Genomic DNA, 17,929 nt, shown 5'->3' on the forward strand with positions numbered 1-17,929 from the left:
AATTCGAGTCTCGAATTCCGAAACTCATAAAGAGAAAGGTGTTGCACATTGCGTTGCCTTCAATTTGATCTACAAATCAGCTAAGAAGGAGTGTGTTGTCTTGTTTTCTTCACGATGAATTGAACTCCTCGAGTTGTGGTAGAACTTGTTATGTGCTAAAACGCCAAGGTTTGTGTATAAACTTGAACTTGGAATATTTTATTTTCTGAAATTTGAAGTATTTTGATGAGTTGTTTCCTTACTCCTTGTCTTGTATTAGTGGTATGACTATTATCTCAAGTATTGCAAAACTTTCGCTAAACCGCCCACTTGTAGGAATTTCTTGATAATTTTACATTCTTGTTGGGACTTTTTCCTTCTTATTACGGTGATTTGTCCTCAATATTTGCATGCCTCTTGATTCGGATCTTGCCCATATTGACTTTGGATTTATATTTCATCTTGACGATGGATTTTCGTCCATTTTTTAGTACGAGTGGAAAGCCACTTTTAACATTGTTCTTGATTCTCTTGATATTGGGTGACAACCCTTCTTGATATGGGCTTCAGTCCATCTTGATTTTGGGGATTCGGTCCGTCTTGGTACTGATTGTGCTTAGTAAGAAGGAATGACGTATATATTGGGCGAAATTGATTATTTGACAACTCTTGTGAATTGAATTGTAAGCTTTCTTGATACTTGAGCCTTCAAATATGAATATTGATATTTTGAAACTCTTCAAGGTTTGTATTCGATACTTTGATATACTTGTTCACTTGGACTTACTTTTACCTTATTGAGCCACCCGCGACGAACAAGGAAATTGAAGAATTTAATGGCTTCAAGCCCAAAGTTTATACATCATTAAGCTTTATGCTTAGTGATAGTTATTTTCTATCGTAGGTAATGTGCGGGACGAGATATGAAGACGGCCATTTGGAGTAGACTTTTTGGAGCCCTTCTGAAGATCACATCTGCATATGCATCTAGTTTTGTAAATATTTTAGGGACTTGTATAGGATACATATGACACTCATGTATGAAATTTGGAAGGCGACTTTGTCCTTGAATTCATTCTATTTCATATCCATCGATCCGCTTGTGAAAATAAAACCATATGCTTGTAAATTGAACTGGGTGACTAATTTTGCTATTTTTGGAGTGTGCTTTTAACTCAAGTCATGCCATGTACTAGGTTTATACTTTGACTTGTCGTTATGCACAAAGGAAGATAATAGTTTTATGATAATTACTAGCTTGAGTTTCGTGTATTTTATGGACCCGCAATGGTGTTGAATTGGAAATAAAATTTCAAAACCAGTTTTCTAAATGTGTTGACTATTTGAGATTATAAAAAAAACTATTTTTTGCTTCGTAAGTGGCATCCTCCCAAAGGGGATGCTAGAGGAAGTCTCATAAAGGCAACCTAACCTGAGGCTCACACTGGGACAAAGAACAAAGGATATAGGAATCAAGCCTAACTAGTCACATACATTCCAAACCACATGCAATTTATGCTATACACTATCCCAAATGGTTCAATTCAAAGAAAGGAGAACGTAGCCTACCTCGAAGCCATTTTCCAAAAGATTTTCACTCAGAAAGCGACTCCAAATGCTTCCACGCTATCAAAATGTTGATAACCTCATCAACACAAATGTCTTGACACTAAACTCGTATCTTTCGGAGACAGACCCAAATTTGGGTCTAAAACAATATTGTGGGACCCACAATGGAAATTCCAAAAATGAGTCCCTAAAAAGGTTCTAACGCATTTTTAAGCTTATACACCAAAATGGGGCACAAATGGATGCTCAAAATGACCTAAATCAGCCCAATATTTAGAATCATCATTAAAGGTTTAACCAAGCTAGGGCAGCCCTTTTGGGGCAAACATTACCTCAAACCGACACCTTGCACGCTTCCTCGAACCTACAAACACATAGCCACGACTCCCACGAACCCAACACACTTATAATCGCCATAATCAGAGCTCCCTAGCTCCCAAAATTGAACAAACAAAATGGTGGTCGGGGCTGGGTTTGCGTCACTAGTCTTAATTAAAAGACTAGTGAAATGCTCTCCGCAAACGCGAAGAAAGAAGTTCGCAAACGTGGAGGTTAAGGCCTCAAAGCTCCGCGAACGCAAAGGGACTACTGTGAATATGAAGCCAATCTTCTAGGCCTTCGCAAATGCGAAGACTAAGAACCATGGCTTCCGAGAATGCGGTCTCAGTGGCATGAACACGATGTCCGAATTTGGTCTGCACTAGCTGATGCACATCAGCTAGATTTAGAAATTTTTTCAACTCTGGTAGGGTACTCGAAATTCATTCGGAATCTACTGCACACAAATAGACTATGCTACCCCACCAAATTCAACATTTCAAACTAAATAACGCAGTCACAGAATTTCAATCCGAGCACACTTTCCAAGAACATTGACTAAGGTCAACCTTAGGGCAAATTACAAAGACTAAAGCGCCAAATAGCTCCAAACTCGCACCAATTTCCTTGATATTCATGCCGACCATGCTACTAGCTTAGTTTGTCAATTTCGGAGATGATCAACCGTCAGAATTCTGTTCTAAGGTCGTTTTGCTAAAATTTTGACCAAAGTCAATTATTCAAACTCCAAGAGCTCCAAAATAGGAAAATAGGCAATAAACCCAAATGAACGACCAGACGATCGAACTGTCAATTCCAGCAAGTCATAAATGACTTAGGATCGCTATAGGAAAGCTCTAAATACTAAAAAGATAAAAAAGGACGAAAATGACCTAAAGGGTCATTACAACATCCACTACTAAAATGGATTTCATCCTCGAAAGTGAAAGGATAGAAAGGAACCCAAAGTCATAAGAATATTAGAACGCTAGGCCCGCAAGCTCCGCCAGACCTACAGGTACCTTCTCAGGTCAAACAATGCCAACCTAGAGCTCAAGCTAAGACAAAACTCTCAATTTCACTTTTATTCTTTATAACGCAGACCAACTTCCAATTTCTCTCTTATGATACTGACTTTCACCCATAAGAACAAACTCAACTGAGTACAATAGACTAACGCGAGATAAACCAAAACTACATAGATTTCTTAGTATTGGGCGACCAACGGCCAAGAGAAAATGCTAAAAAACTCTCAAGTTGAATTCATTGCTTTATACTCCCAAATCAAGACTCTTTACTCATCATGGGTATCCTACCCATCCTAAATCACAGTAACTACTCCTAACACCATCTGAACACTCCTCAAATAACGACGAAGAAAAGAAAGCACCACCTGAGCATCAAAGTAAGCACTCAGCCCAGGGCACAAGCCCAAAGTTCTAACCCAATAACTCTCAAAACCAATAACTTGAGTTTGAAATCTATCTTTAAAAACTAAAATGTCTATTCCAAGGGACAACCAAATCCACTGGTAGAATTATTACATTGAGACCAACTTTAATGTCACTCTGATGTCAACGGAACACTGAACCAATAGCGAATCTAACTCAAAAGCAATGAGAATTAATGCCATGAGTCCATGCACCACTCCATGAGTGCAAATCTGAGTAAACCATTAATTCAAGAGCAAAACTGACCCCATACACAGTTATTAACATATTAAACATTCCAAAAGCGACCTAATGGAATAGAACCATCACAGCAAATACCACAAGTTGACTCGCCAGTACAAGTCTAAACTAACCACTCAAACTCCAGAAAAGTTAAGCCAGCAGGTAGCGAGTACATAGATCAACCCACCAAAAGTGACTCAAATGAAGCTGAACCATAGCAAGGTACACCAAAAGAATGTTGTCAGCTAACCACATTGACACACGCGAACCTCGCACCCTGAACAAGAAACCAAGAAATGATTCCATGAATTACTTTGACTCCATCCTAGAGGAGAGTCATTAGAGAAATTCCATTTTCCCATGGAAGCAAAGGTTTGAATTAGTCAAAGCACACCACAACAGAAGACCCAATTCAACAATCTGACTCTTTGAACCATCGACACACCCATTGTAGTTTATTGGCAGAAATAAGGCACAATATGAAATCATCGAGATGAAAGGTAGTCCTGGTTGTAAGGTAAAACAAGCTTGTGACTAAAAGTTTCGAGGCATATTAACCAACCACCTAAAAGTCCATAAGTCACAAGAGCACATCAAGGCAATTCTGATAAATCAAGACTCATCAATATGAAAGTTCTTGCTCCACAATCATCCATTTCTACTAATTGTTAGTTGGTCACAAGCATAAGAAAACCACCATTTCCATGAACCCAATAGAACCTTCTTTACATAACACTTCAAGCTAAAACATCACCATACTTAGAATAAATGAAGCAAACTCCATTTTCGTCCTTTCATACTCAAACATAGCTATCTGACACCACATCACATAACCAACTGAACTAGTCAGTTAACCATCAAACTTACCACAAAGAGACAACCCAACCAAATCTGAAGGGAAAACCTTAACTTCACCACCTTAAGAACTAAGAATACAAAATCGAAACAAGGAAGAATAGATAAAAGAAATCCACAATAGACCAAAAAGTCCATAACTACTAACACACCCCTCTTTTGGCAGCAACCTCATACCAGCTAAGCACACTAGGAGGGGAAAGCTGGGAAGGGGAAAAGGGGCCAACTCAAGAAAATCCTAGGATGGCTAAACAAAAATCCCCCAAAGCAATCAACTAAGCTCAACTTCCACAAGGTATAAATCTACAACCACTTCCACATACAGTAACACCACTATGATCCACTACTAAAAGAAATCACCTAGGGGAGATAAACACATACACATAGTTTTAAGAAAAGCTGTCATAGCAAATATTAGGCAAGTAATCAGGCTACACAAGCACGCTCACATAAGTCCAAGTAACATAATTACAAGAATCATAAGAAAATCTAACAAGACAAGTAATCACTGGTGGGTACAAAGAACCCAACACCCAAGCACTACAAGCAAGGAAGGTTCTAATAACAAAACTTATGCAATTCTGATTGATACTTGGAGTCTTGTCCTCGTCTGACCTGTAGGACCATGGGATGGAATGCATCTGGACCTGAACTGAACACCTGTACTGCTAACTACAAAACTTGAGGCATCACTTCTAACTGTTTATCCCTAAGACTTACGAATTCGATCCTGTCGAGCCTATTGCCTATGATGTGTGACTGTAGGATACTCTCTAGACAGATGCCCAAACTCACTACACATATAGAACTTCCCACCAAATGCAGCCCGCTGATATGAATCAGCTGAATTAGTACAAGTCCCAAAACTTGAATGCTCGGATAGAAACCCTGAGGAGTCTGTCGTGAACTTTGTCTATCATAGGTACCATAACCTGTCATAGGACTGCCTGGAACCTGAGGTTCTCCCACCATGGGTCTGGTAAGTCTAGAGTAAAGAGTAAAGCTTACCCTCACTAGGATGATGCCTACCTCGGGGCAAGATTCTACCTTTACTGTGCTGATGGCGAAATATCCTATCTCCACCTTTGTAAGTATCTATACATGCATACTCCATAGACCTCACATAACTGACTACCTGGGCAAAATTAGACCCCATTGTTATCAAGAGTTATGATGCTAGGTAGAGAAGCAAAATTAATTCATCAATAAACCCCTGAATCAACTCTCGCTCGATAGAAAACAAGGGGGGACTCTGTCCGACCCACTCCAAAAACATAATAATATATTTTGAAACTAGCGAAGAACCTTGCTGAGGACCAACAGATCCAACTCTAGGATAAGAACTGCTCAATGCACCCAAAACTACTCCTATCTGTGACGTATTCTCATTGAGATGCTAAATCTCCAACGCTGGATCCAAAGAAGCTAAGGTGGTCATAGATACTATCGAAGTCTGGTTAGTATGTGTTGATTCTCCAACTATGCCCATCGAAAAACTCATACTATCCATCTAAGGAGGAATAAATTCTAAGAAAGTATTTAAAGATTGATCAAAGAAGTTTCACATGATAAGAAATCAAGAATAGAATTTTCCTAAAATACCCTATAGCTTCTCGAAGATAGGATACGGATGACTCCGCACCGATATGCAGGACTCTACTAGACACTTTGTCTTATACCGATGATACCGGCGAACCTAATCTCTGATACCACTCTGTCATGATCCAATTTCTTAAGTCATGATGACACCTACTATCTCCCCCACCAGTAGGTACGCCTATCCCTACAATCTGGAACCATAGTCAATGGATCATCACAAGCAGAAGGAAAGAAACGAATAATACTAATAATAATAAGAAGAAAACAAGAAGAATAACAATACAACAAGATTACCCTCAAGACCTAATATCAGTCGATAGTCGAGTCACTAGACCAAATAAGTGACTACAAGGTTTATAAAGATATCACATAAAGGCCCAAAGGTCTGTATCACTAAATCCCTACATAAAAAGATAGATAAATAAGAACAAGGGCAGTAACTACCTTCAAATAAGAGACCATCCTTTATACCGCCATAATTTTGCAAATAGTAAGACAATACCTCTCGAGCCTCTGTGTGCCCAAAAAGTTCACTCACAAACAGGTAAACTCGTGCGGTATCCCATACTACCTACAAGTACAAATAACTATGATGGTGATAGGCAATGCATATATGAATGAGAGTGATGCAGTAAAACCAGTAGTACCATCTATACCAAGTGCCTCATACCAAGATATATACACCTACTTCCACTCTCGTCCAGGAAGTAAGACCCACGCACCTCTATAAGATCGCCATGAGGGGATCGAGAATGCTCTTATATACCTGTCTGGTCTTGATCAAAGTCTTATATCAATATGTATATCTGATCATCAAGATCCAATCCATCGTGGTGATCAGAGATAAATAGCCAAATCAATATAGAAAGGGTCAAAAATCTCTATGATCGAGCTAGTATCATAAAATGAATGCATCGTTGATGCCTCAAATCAATATAATAAAAAGAGTGCATCTTCGATGCCTACAGTCTACTGAAAATATTAGTAATAAAGATAGTATGACTCCCATTCAAAAATCCGTAGAAAATAGTTTGGGTTACAACCCAACTTTCTCAAATCAACGCCAAGAACCAATGAATGCACCGGAGTCGACTACATCCATGAGAAAACAATGCTCCAATGCAATACATGCCATCATCAACACCCAAAACACACGCACAATCACATACAATAATGACTCCACAAACACCTTACCCTCTAGAGAATAAAAATAGGACTAGCACATGTAACCGACCTCTAACTAAGGCCTATGGCTCAAATCTACTCCTCTAACTCAACAACAAGGCCCAAAAGGGAATCCAACCCTAACTAGATAACAAGGAGGATGAAAGTGAGGAAACATATGCTTAACTAGTCAGTCAATACCTCCAGATCCAACTGGAATACAACCCCAGCTAGCCCCATCAAAGGCAACAAGAAAGCATAAAGAATTTTACTTTAAATCCAAAAATGGGATCCGACAGTAGATCACAAGCCTAATCGGGTGGAAATCACTACCCGAAGGCTTCAAGAAATGTGCTACAATCAGTGAAGGACACTAAGCCTCATAAATTTCGGCCAATAACGACCACATCAACTAAGTCTCATCCAAAAATCAATTCTAAGGCACAAATCTGCCAATCACCATAAACATCAAACAAGCCATCTAAAATGCCTCCACACTATCAAAATATTAATCACCTCATTAATATGAATGTTTTAACACTAAAATCATATTTTTCGGAGACAGGCCCAAAATTAGGTCTAAATCTAGATTATGGGACCCGCGATGGGAATCCGAAAAACAACTCTATAAAAAGGTTCTAAACACATTGTTGAGCTTGTACCCCAAAATAAGGCACAAATTAATGCTCAAAACGACCTAAATCGGCCCAAAGTTTAGAATCACCATTAAAGCTTTAACCAAGCTAGAGCATCCCTTTTAGGGAGAACATTACCTCAAACCAGCGCCTTGCATGCTTACCCAAACCTTCCAACACGTAGCCATGACTCCCACAAATCCAACGCACTTAGAATCACCCACATCGTAGCTCCCTAGCTCCTAAAATCGAAGAAAGAAAATGGGGGTCGAGGTTGGGTTGGCGTCACAGGTCTTAATTAAAAATCCAGTGAAATGCTCTTCGCAAATGCAGAGAAACAGGTCCGCAAATATGGAGGCCAAGGTCTCAAAGCTTCACGAACGCAGAGGCCAATTTGCTAGGCCTTCGCAAACATGTCCATTTGCCCTCGAATGCGGAGACCAAGAATCATGGCTTCTGAGAATGCGGCCTTGGTGGTGCAAACATGAAGACCAAATTTGGTCTGCACTAGCTGATGCACATCATTCGGTTTTGGAAATTTTTCCAACTCTAGCAGGGTGCTCGGAATTCATTCAAAATTTTGTGCACACAAGCAGACTATGTTACCCCACCAAATTTGATATTTTGAACTCAATCGCGCAGTCAAAATGTTCATATGAGGTAGTCTCGACAAAAAGTGGATCACACCTAAGGACCAAATTAAACCAAAATCCACAAAGGGCTCGAAATGATACCAAAAGCCTTGAAAAGCGCATAAAAGGTCATTCTAGACCAAACTCAATATTTTGGATCTAACTGCGCTGACGGAATTTCAATCTGAGCGCATTTATCAAGAAGGTCAGACCAAGGTCAACCTCAGGCCAAATTTTAAAGACTAAAGCGCCAAATGGCCCTAAACTCACACCGATTTTCTTGATACTCGTGTTGACCATGCTACTAGCCTAATTTGGTCATTCCGGAGCTGATGAAACTATCAAATTTTATTCTGGGGTCATTTTCTTAGAATTTTGGCCAAAGTCAACCATTCAAACTCCAAGAGCTCCAAAACAGGGAAACGGGCATAAAACCCAAATGAACGACCAGGTAACCGAACTGTTAGTTCTAGTAAGTCATAAATGACTTGGGGTCGCTACAAGAAAGCTCTAAATGTTAAAAAGATAAAAAAGGATAAAAATGATTTAGAGGGTCATTACAAATGCTTGTATAATAAAGTGAGTAAGATACTCAAAATATATCTTATTTGATCTCATTGGACTTTACTTTGATTAACTCAACTATTTCTCAAACTCTTTATTCTCTATCCTTTTAAAACAACAAGCATTTTGGACTACTTGTGTTCCCTAAAACTCATTCTCAAAATATCAATTGTGCATAGTACTCAAACTCATTTAGACTTTCAAAATCATGTATAAATTCAATAATGTAAAACTTCATAAACTCAAGTAACGTAATGCATTTGGGACACTCATGTTCCCTCAAAATACTTTTTTTACTCAAAGAATGAAAATACTCTTTCTTTATTCTAAAATAGTGCATAAAGTGAGCAATGCAATAAATCAATTCAGTTTCAAATGGAAGTAAACATGAATAACAAATTCAAGAATTCAAACCATACGAATATTCACAATATTAATAAATATGCATAGAACTCAATGAAAGAAATTATAACTCATTCAAAAAACAATACAATACGGACAAAAATTCAAACTTGAACTCTTTAATGATGGAATTAAGATGTAGGGCACGAGAAAGAACTCAGTCTAATGCTATGATTAGCCTTACATACCTGAAAGAATGATTTTCTTGGCGAAACTCAATGAATACGCTTGAACCCTAGCTTTTTTCTCCTCTCCAAACCTTGCTCTAAGTTTTTGAAGTGCTAATGAGGGGAAAAGGATCGTAGGGTACTGATAAGGGACTTAAATTAATCCTAAAACATCAAGGTTTTAACTGGAAAAGAGTGGGAAAAGATAGAATTGCTCCTCATTAAAAAATGATTGGTCATCTACAAGTACTTCCTACATTCAGTAGAAGTTCCTATGGGTCGTAGAAGCCCTCTCATAGAAGTTTGGCACACTTAAGACTAGAATTGCAAGATTGGATCTACGGGTCCCTTTAGCCATTCGTAAACCCTTCTAAGATTCTTAGGAAATGGTTCGTGGGACGGTTCTTAGACTGGTCTTTAAGAGTTTCTATGGAAACTAGTCCATAGAACCCTATACGGATAGTAAGGGCCCTTCGTCCTGCACAATGGAAGATTCTGAATTTTTGGGTCTTTGGATCTCCCCTATGGACACTATCTATGATTCTTAGAAAATTTCTATTGGTCATAAAAACCATTCATAGAAGAGTTATAATAATTTTAAAATTTCACTAAGTCTGAAAGTGGACTTTGAGTCTCACCTACGACTCGTAGATCCTTCTATAGTCCATAGGTGCCATTCATGGCCGACAGATTAGAGGGCTTTTCTCACTTTCTCTTGGGCTCTTCTGGACTGATATAAGTTAGAATATTTTGAGGTGTTATAATATCTCCCCCTGAAATTATTCGTCCTCGAATGGTGACCAGACTAAGAAATCTTCACAAGGCACGAATGCAAGCAAGAATTAAAACACTCAAATATTCAAGAAGACACCAAATCTGAAATAGGGAAAGTAGTATTACCTTCATCATTTAAGAGGAAAAAATAGATGAGGGTATCTAACATTCATATCCTCTTCGCCTTCCCATATTGCCTCTTCAACAAACTGTTTACTCCATAAAATTTTGACTGAAACGACCTCTTTGATCCTTAGTCTGCGAACCTGATGGTCAAGAATCTGAATTGGAATCTCCTTATAAGACAAGATATCATTCACACCAATGCTTTCTATAAGAAAAATGATCGAAGGATTTCCCAAACATTTCTTAAGCATAAAAATATGGAACACTGGATGAATAGCCTCTAACTCTAGGGGTAGCTTCAATTCGTAAGCCACATTACCGTCTCTCCTATATGATAGGGACCAATGTAACAGAGACTGATCTTCCATTTATTTCCAATTGGCGAAACCTTCAAATACACCTAATCATTCACCTCAAAGTATGTTCTCCTAATATTAGTGTAGGACTTTTGATGACTTTGGCCCTATTAACATCCTTCGGTGGCAAAACCTTAAAATACAACCAATAATTCACCTCAAACTCTAAGTCTCTTCTCCTAACATCAGTGTAGGACTTTTGACGACTTTGACCCTATTAACTCAATTTCACAAATTTTGAACTAATCAATTGGTGATCTACATCCCTCCCATAAATAGCATTAGAAGAAGCCATTTAAATACTTGAGTGATAATTGTTATTGTACGCAAACTCTATAAAAGGTAAGTGATCATCCCAACCACCTTTAAAATCAATAACGCAACCTATCAACATATCCTCTAGAGTTTGAATAGTACGTTCTACCTGACCACCTGTCTGTGGAAGGAATATGGCACTAAGATTCACCTTCAAACCTAGATCTTTCATGAATGACCTCTAAAACTAGATAGTGAATTGAGAACCTCTGTCTAAGATAATAAATAAAGGAAATCCATGAGGTATGACTATCTAATGAATGTACAATCTAGCGTAATCCTCAACTAAATCGATAGTCTTCACCTACAAGGAATGGATTGATTTAGTCATCCGGTCTATAATCACCTGAATCAAATTATATTGTCTGTGAGATCGTGATATGCCTGTAATGAAATCCATGTTGATCATCTTCTATTTCCACTTTGGAAGCTCTATATTCTGAGCCACACCACATGGCCTTTAGTTCTCAACCTTGACTTATTGTAAATTCAGACACTTAATGTTATACCCTGCACTCTTGGTACATGGGAACATTTATTTAGATTCTCTAAAGTTACCATGTGATCCATGTTATTCATGACCTTATCAAATAACTCTAAGAAATGGAGGATGTAATACTCCATATTTTCCATAGGCTAGTTCTATGTGAGTAGTGATGGTTGGAAAGAGGTTTGGACGGATTTGAAAGGAGTTGGAGGCCAAGTAGTGAGTCGTGGTAATCGACCTACTTGCGTAAGCTATCGATTTGGATGTCTTACATAATTAATCTACTTGATTACATGTCGATCTTAAATAGAAAGGATCACATAGGTTCTTAAAGTAAGACGAGATTACGAACCTATGAAAAAGAGTAAGTAGGTGATGCACCTACTTCAAGTAGGTGATGTACCTACTAAAAAAGTGGACCCCATCAAGACACGTGGCAGCAGCTGGTTGGTACATGGATGAGGTGGACCTATAAGAGTTGGACATGTGTCACCCTTGGGGCTGGACACGTGTAGAGGATGGACACATGTCACCCTTAGGGGATGACATGTGTCACTTTTAAAGGTGGTGTATATAGGCTGAATTAGTGAATAAAAACCTCATTTTCTCATATTTAACTTCAAGAACCTAGAGAGAGAGAAAGAGAGTTCAGGCCATGGCAAGTTTCGGTCATGGCTGAAGCAAGGAGAGACTTCAAGTTTTGATCCGTAAATTAATTCTCTAAGGTATTTTATGATCAAGTGAAGGTGATTAACGATGATAACAATTATTGGGGAAGCAAGAAAGTCCAACGTGAAGCCATCAACTTTCAACCGAGTCAAGAAGCCAAGTTGATAAGGTAGAGTTTTTTCTTTTCAAATTGGAGTTAATGGTGTTGTAATGGAAAGATTACTTTGTATTAAGTAGGGTTGGAGGTAAAAAAATTATACGGTTATTGTTGACTTTGTAAATAGACAGAATTGAAGTTATTCTAGTTGTTAAAGTTTGATTAGTGTTATCGTTATTATGGTATTGTATTTGAAGTTAATTTGTATATATTGAAGGGCTGGAAATGTGGTTAAAAGTGAGTATAAGTGCTACCGTTTGCAGCCACATTACGCTCCTTTCCGTGTGGTTGTGATGTTATAAAATAAAGATCAAAAACCATATTTTGATGTCGTGATTTTGGGTGGGCTATTTGGAACTTGTATTGAATAATATTGAAGTACTTTTATTGTATATGGATGGTGGTAGTTTTTATTGGTATGGCTGCACTAATCTGAGGTTAATTGGAAGTTCGGATAGGGCGAGTTATAGGAGAAATGCTACCCAATTTCCGTTAACTTCTTAACTAATCAATTTACTAGTCGAGAAGTGTGAACGAGGAAATGATTCCTATAGTTAATTGGTTGTAGATTTAGAAGATGGAAAGTCAAAGGTTATTCATAATAGTGTTACTTTTGTGTTAAATAGGTTAAAGAGGTAACGAGGCAAGCTTGGTTGCGGTTGATCTATAACAGGTATATAAAGCCTATCCCTCTTTTCTTTTGGCATGTCTTAGATATAAGTGATATGTGATATGATCTTTGGGGATAATTCCATTCATAAGCTCTGAGTATGATTCATGACTCTTATTCACTTCTAGATGTTAAAACTTTTAAAGTAGTTGAGCTATTGCCCTCGAGCCTTCTATATGTTGAATAGTAATTAGATGTATAAGCTCTTATTCCTAAGGACTCTACGATGACAAATGTATTTGATTCCATAAGTTATTTAGCATTATCTTGATACATGTCTATGATTCCTGAGGCTCCATTTGATATGATCCCTAACGACATTTAGAGGGTACTTGAGATGATTACTATCCTGATCTTCAAGTGATGGTTCACTTGACTATTCTATTGAGTTTCAGATGATGATTTAATTTGCATATGGTTACTCACTACTCTAGTCGTGCGTACTGTTAATACATCTTTCACTGAGTCTCGGGCCGAGTACGTTATCGTGCTCAGTTTTACTGCATGCTCACCGAGTCCCTCACTAAAGGGTCGTGTACGGTATATATATATATATATATATATATATATATATATAATGATGACATGATGATGTGATGATGGCGTCGGGCCCCATGATGGGCCAAAGATGATACATGTATATGAAAGACTCGCCGAGTCGATAATGGGTCAGATATGATATATGATATGATCATGCATGATTTTATTTTATAAGACACGGGTATAGTAATTTCTTGAGTATCATATTTGTCTCCTGAACCTCTACTTCAGATGTGATCTCATTTATGCTATATTATGCTTTATATACTCAGTACATATATTGTACTGACCCCCTTTCTTTGGGGGTTGCGTTTCATGCCCGCAGGTACAGACTAGCGTTTTGGGGATCCGCTAGCTTAGGCTTCCCACTCAGCCATTTTGGAGTGCTCCATTGTACCGGAGCCTAGCTTGTTGGTATTAATATTTTTGATATATATATTCGTTCATTCAGGGGTACGATGGGGGCCCTGTCCCGCCATATGGTACCTTTGATACTCTTAGAGATCTGTAGACATATGTATGTGGGTTGTATGTATGTTATTTTTAGCTGTGTCTATACGATGTGTTGTAAATATTAATATGAAATGACAGCCTTGTCAGCTTGCATGTCCCTTCATGAGATGATTAGTGACAACTCTTCAGAGGACAAATGATAGAGATGTATTTATATGAAGATGCCATGACCCATTGGAGTTCTTATGTATGTTATCATGTTGTTCGTAGTTTAATTTGACTACATCTGATAGGTATGTATACGGGGTCCAGATCGGACACCAGTCGCGGCCTACATGGTTGGGTCATAACACTTAAAAATAGAGTATGCAATATCTCTCTCCATGCCACTCCACCAATAGACTTCTCTCAAGTAATGGAACATTTTTGTGGAACCTAGATGAATCAAATATCTGGAGATATGGGCTTCTGTCATGATTTTGTCTCGGAGACTATTAACATTCAAAACACACAGTCTACTTTGTTATCTCAACACATCATCTCCCCCTTGTGCAAAAGCTATCATTTTCTGCTTGTGAACATCTTCATTTAACTAAAAAAGGATGGGGTCTTAGTTTTGCTTTTCCTTCACTTCTATCACTAGTGATTATTCAGTCACATTTTGAACAATGTCACCACCTTTATCCATAAGGAGAACTCCCAAATGTGCAAGCCTATGAACTTCCTTAGCCAACTCCTTCCTTTCTTCTTCGACATGAGCAGTACTCCCCATGGATAACCTGCTAAGAGTATCAGCAATAATATTAGCTTTACCTGGATGATAGAGAATACTCATATCATAGTCCTTGAGCAACTCAAATCATCCCATTTGCCTCAAGTTCAGCTCTTTCTGACTGAAGTCGTATTAAAGACTCTTGTGATCAATGAACACATCCATATGCACGCCATAGAGATAACGACACCATATCTTGAGAGCAAATACTACTCCTGCTAACTCGAGGTCATTAGTCGGATAATTCCTCTCATGAATTTTAAGCTGTCTGGAGTCATAATCTATAACTTCACATTTCTACATCAATACACAACCTAGTCCGACTCTGGACGCATCACACTAAATAACAAAATCATCGGTTCCCTCAGGTAGAGACAATATTAGAGCAGTAGTCAACCTTATTTTCAACTCCTGAAAACTTTTCTCACAAACTTTAGACCATTGAAACTTAGTCTTCTTCTAGGTCAACTTAGTCAGTGGAGATGATATGGTTGAGAACCCATCTGCAACCCTTCTATAATAACCGACCAAACTCAAGAAACTCCTTATGTTAGTAGGGAATATAGGTCTGGGCCAATTCTTTACTGTCGATCTATTTGTGAATCAACTCGGATACCTTCACCGGATATAAAGTGGCCTAAGAATGCCATGAAAGCAGGCCAAAACTCACACTTAAAAAGTTTAGCATACAACTCCCTATTCTTAAGAGTCTGTTGAACAATTTTGAGATGGTTGACATGTTCTTTCTCATTTCTGGAGTAGATCAGGATGTCATCAATGAACACGACAACAAACATAACAAGGTACTGTTTAAACACTATGTTCATGAGATCCATGAATGTTGCAGGAGTGTTAGTCAAACCAAAGGACATAACAAGGAACTCATAATGATCATAACGAGTATTGAAAGCGGTCTTCAGAATGTCACTTTTTCTTACTTTCAACTGATAATAGTATGATTTGAGGTCCATCTTAGAGAAACAAGTGGCACCCTGAAGTTGGTCGAACAGGTCATCGATTCTGGAAAGAGGGTACTTGTTCTTTATGGTAACCTTTTTCAATTGACGGTGGTATATTTAAAATCATAAAATTAAAAGATATTTTGGCACATTCCACACATCATTAGTTTAAGACTATAATATTCAAAAGTCTATTTTTTTCTTAAACTCTGTGCCAAGTCAAAATCAGATAATCAAATTAAAATGGAAAGATTTATAGACAGGAATAGTTAATTAACAAATAATGAGTAGAAGAGATCAAGTAAATCTTGTTAAGTGGTCTCCGGCGGAATTGTCGAACAATGTCGTCGAGAAGGCTGTAGCTTGTGTAACGACTGTGAGTATAATATTGTCAGTGTGATGAAAATCAAACAAGGTACAACTGAAGGGCAATGGTGCATTTATAGTCTCAACCCTGAGTAACGTCTTGCACGATACATATCCTTTATAATAATCTCTACTTGTATGTCTGAGTAGTTATGTATGTGGTTTTGAAACTACCAAAATGAATCTGGATTCGTCGGGAACGGTTGCTGATGGGGATTATCTTGAACGATCACTAGCGCACTTTCGATCTCACCAACAGAGTTAGATAAGCCTGCATTATTTTTTCGGATCTCCATTGGACAAGAATAGCCTTGTTGGGTATGACTCAAGGTTGTGCTTGGTGTTATTGTTCTAGCTGAGCTGGATCTGATTATACTTCGACTACCACACATCACCTCGGATAAGTCCATCAAATGTCAAAATGAGATTTTGATCCACACATGAACTTTTACTTACTTCTTTGATGATCTGCATCACTATTCCAACAAGCTTAATACTCCTTACAAATCCTGAAAGGAATATAATAAGATTTTGTTAAAAGTGAGAACATGACCAACCACAGATATGTTCATAGTTACATACAGTTCACTGCCACTGAATTATTGGTCCTGCAAACTTTGGAACATTGATAGTATTCTACCCATCAAAACATTGTAGCTGCTTTTCACTGTTTTGTCCCCACTTGATAGGTTCTATTATATCTCATTTATTTCCCTTATTTAATATGGAAAAGGTCCTCATATTCCTTTTGCTCACGCTCTCATATATATCTTCACCGTTATAAAAGTTACTCATTTAATATCCTCATTTCCTTCCCAACGTTATAAAAATAGTTCATATGTACCTTTTTCATTTTAAGAAAGTGAAAAAATAATTTTTTTGATTTTTAATTTTTAAAAATTCATGTACATATATTTTTTTTTGAGAAAGCAAAATAATAATAAAAAATATATATACCCATACATGTAAACTTATTTTTTAGCAAAGTTTAGGAGTATATATAATTTTTTTTACGCATGAATTATTTTTTGACTACTTTAATTATCATTAGTTGAGTTTCTAAATCTTATTTTATTTTGATTTTTTCATCGTTTAGTATAAATATAAGAAAAATAAAAAAAAATGTGAATGAAAAAAAGAGGGAAAAAATAAAAATAAAAATAAAAATTATTGTTTTTCAGTTATATTATAATTTAAAATTATTTTTTTTATTACTATATTGTAATTTAGATTTTTTAATCTATAAAAAGAATTCGAGGCATGTATATTGAGGGGTATATTAAATCCCTTCACTATATAATATAAGGGGCTCACCAATTTGATAATGACCTTCACGTACCTAGTTGTTTCTTCTGTCAGTTCACCCATCATTATTATTTTCATTAGAAAATTCATTGCAGAATTAAAAATAAGGCAGTGCCATTATCATTCGGCGGTTGGAATAGACTCTTGAATTTTATTGATTTGGTTAAAAAATTTATTTAATATTATGCAATGCATTTTGTATTATCATTTTTAAAAGAGAAAAAAATTTAAATTAATATTTAAAATTTTTATTTATTCCTAAAAAAATCAGATATTTAAAATTAAAAATGAACTATTTAATTTTAAATTTCCAAGCATTATTTCGTTAAATTTAAGGGAGAATTTGTATTAAAATATAATAAAAGGGATATATTTAAACAAAAAATATAACATAATGGGTATATTTAGTCTGAAAATATAATG

This window comes from Solanum dulcamara, chromosome 3, assembly GCF_947179165.1.
Source record: "Solanum dulcamara chromosome 3, daSolDulc1.2, whole genome shotgun sequence".
NCBI classification, from domain to species: Eukaryota; Viridiplantae; Streptophyta; class Magnoliopsida; order Solanales; family Solanaceae; genus Solanum; species Solanum dulcamara.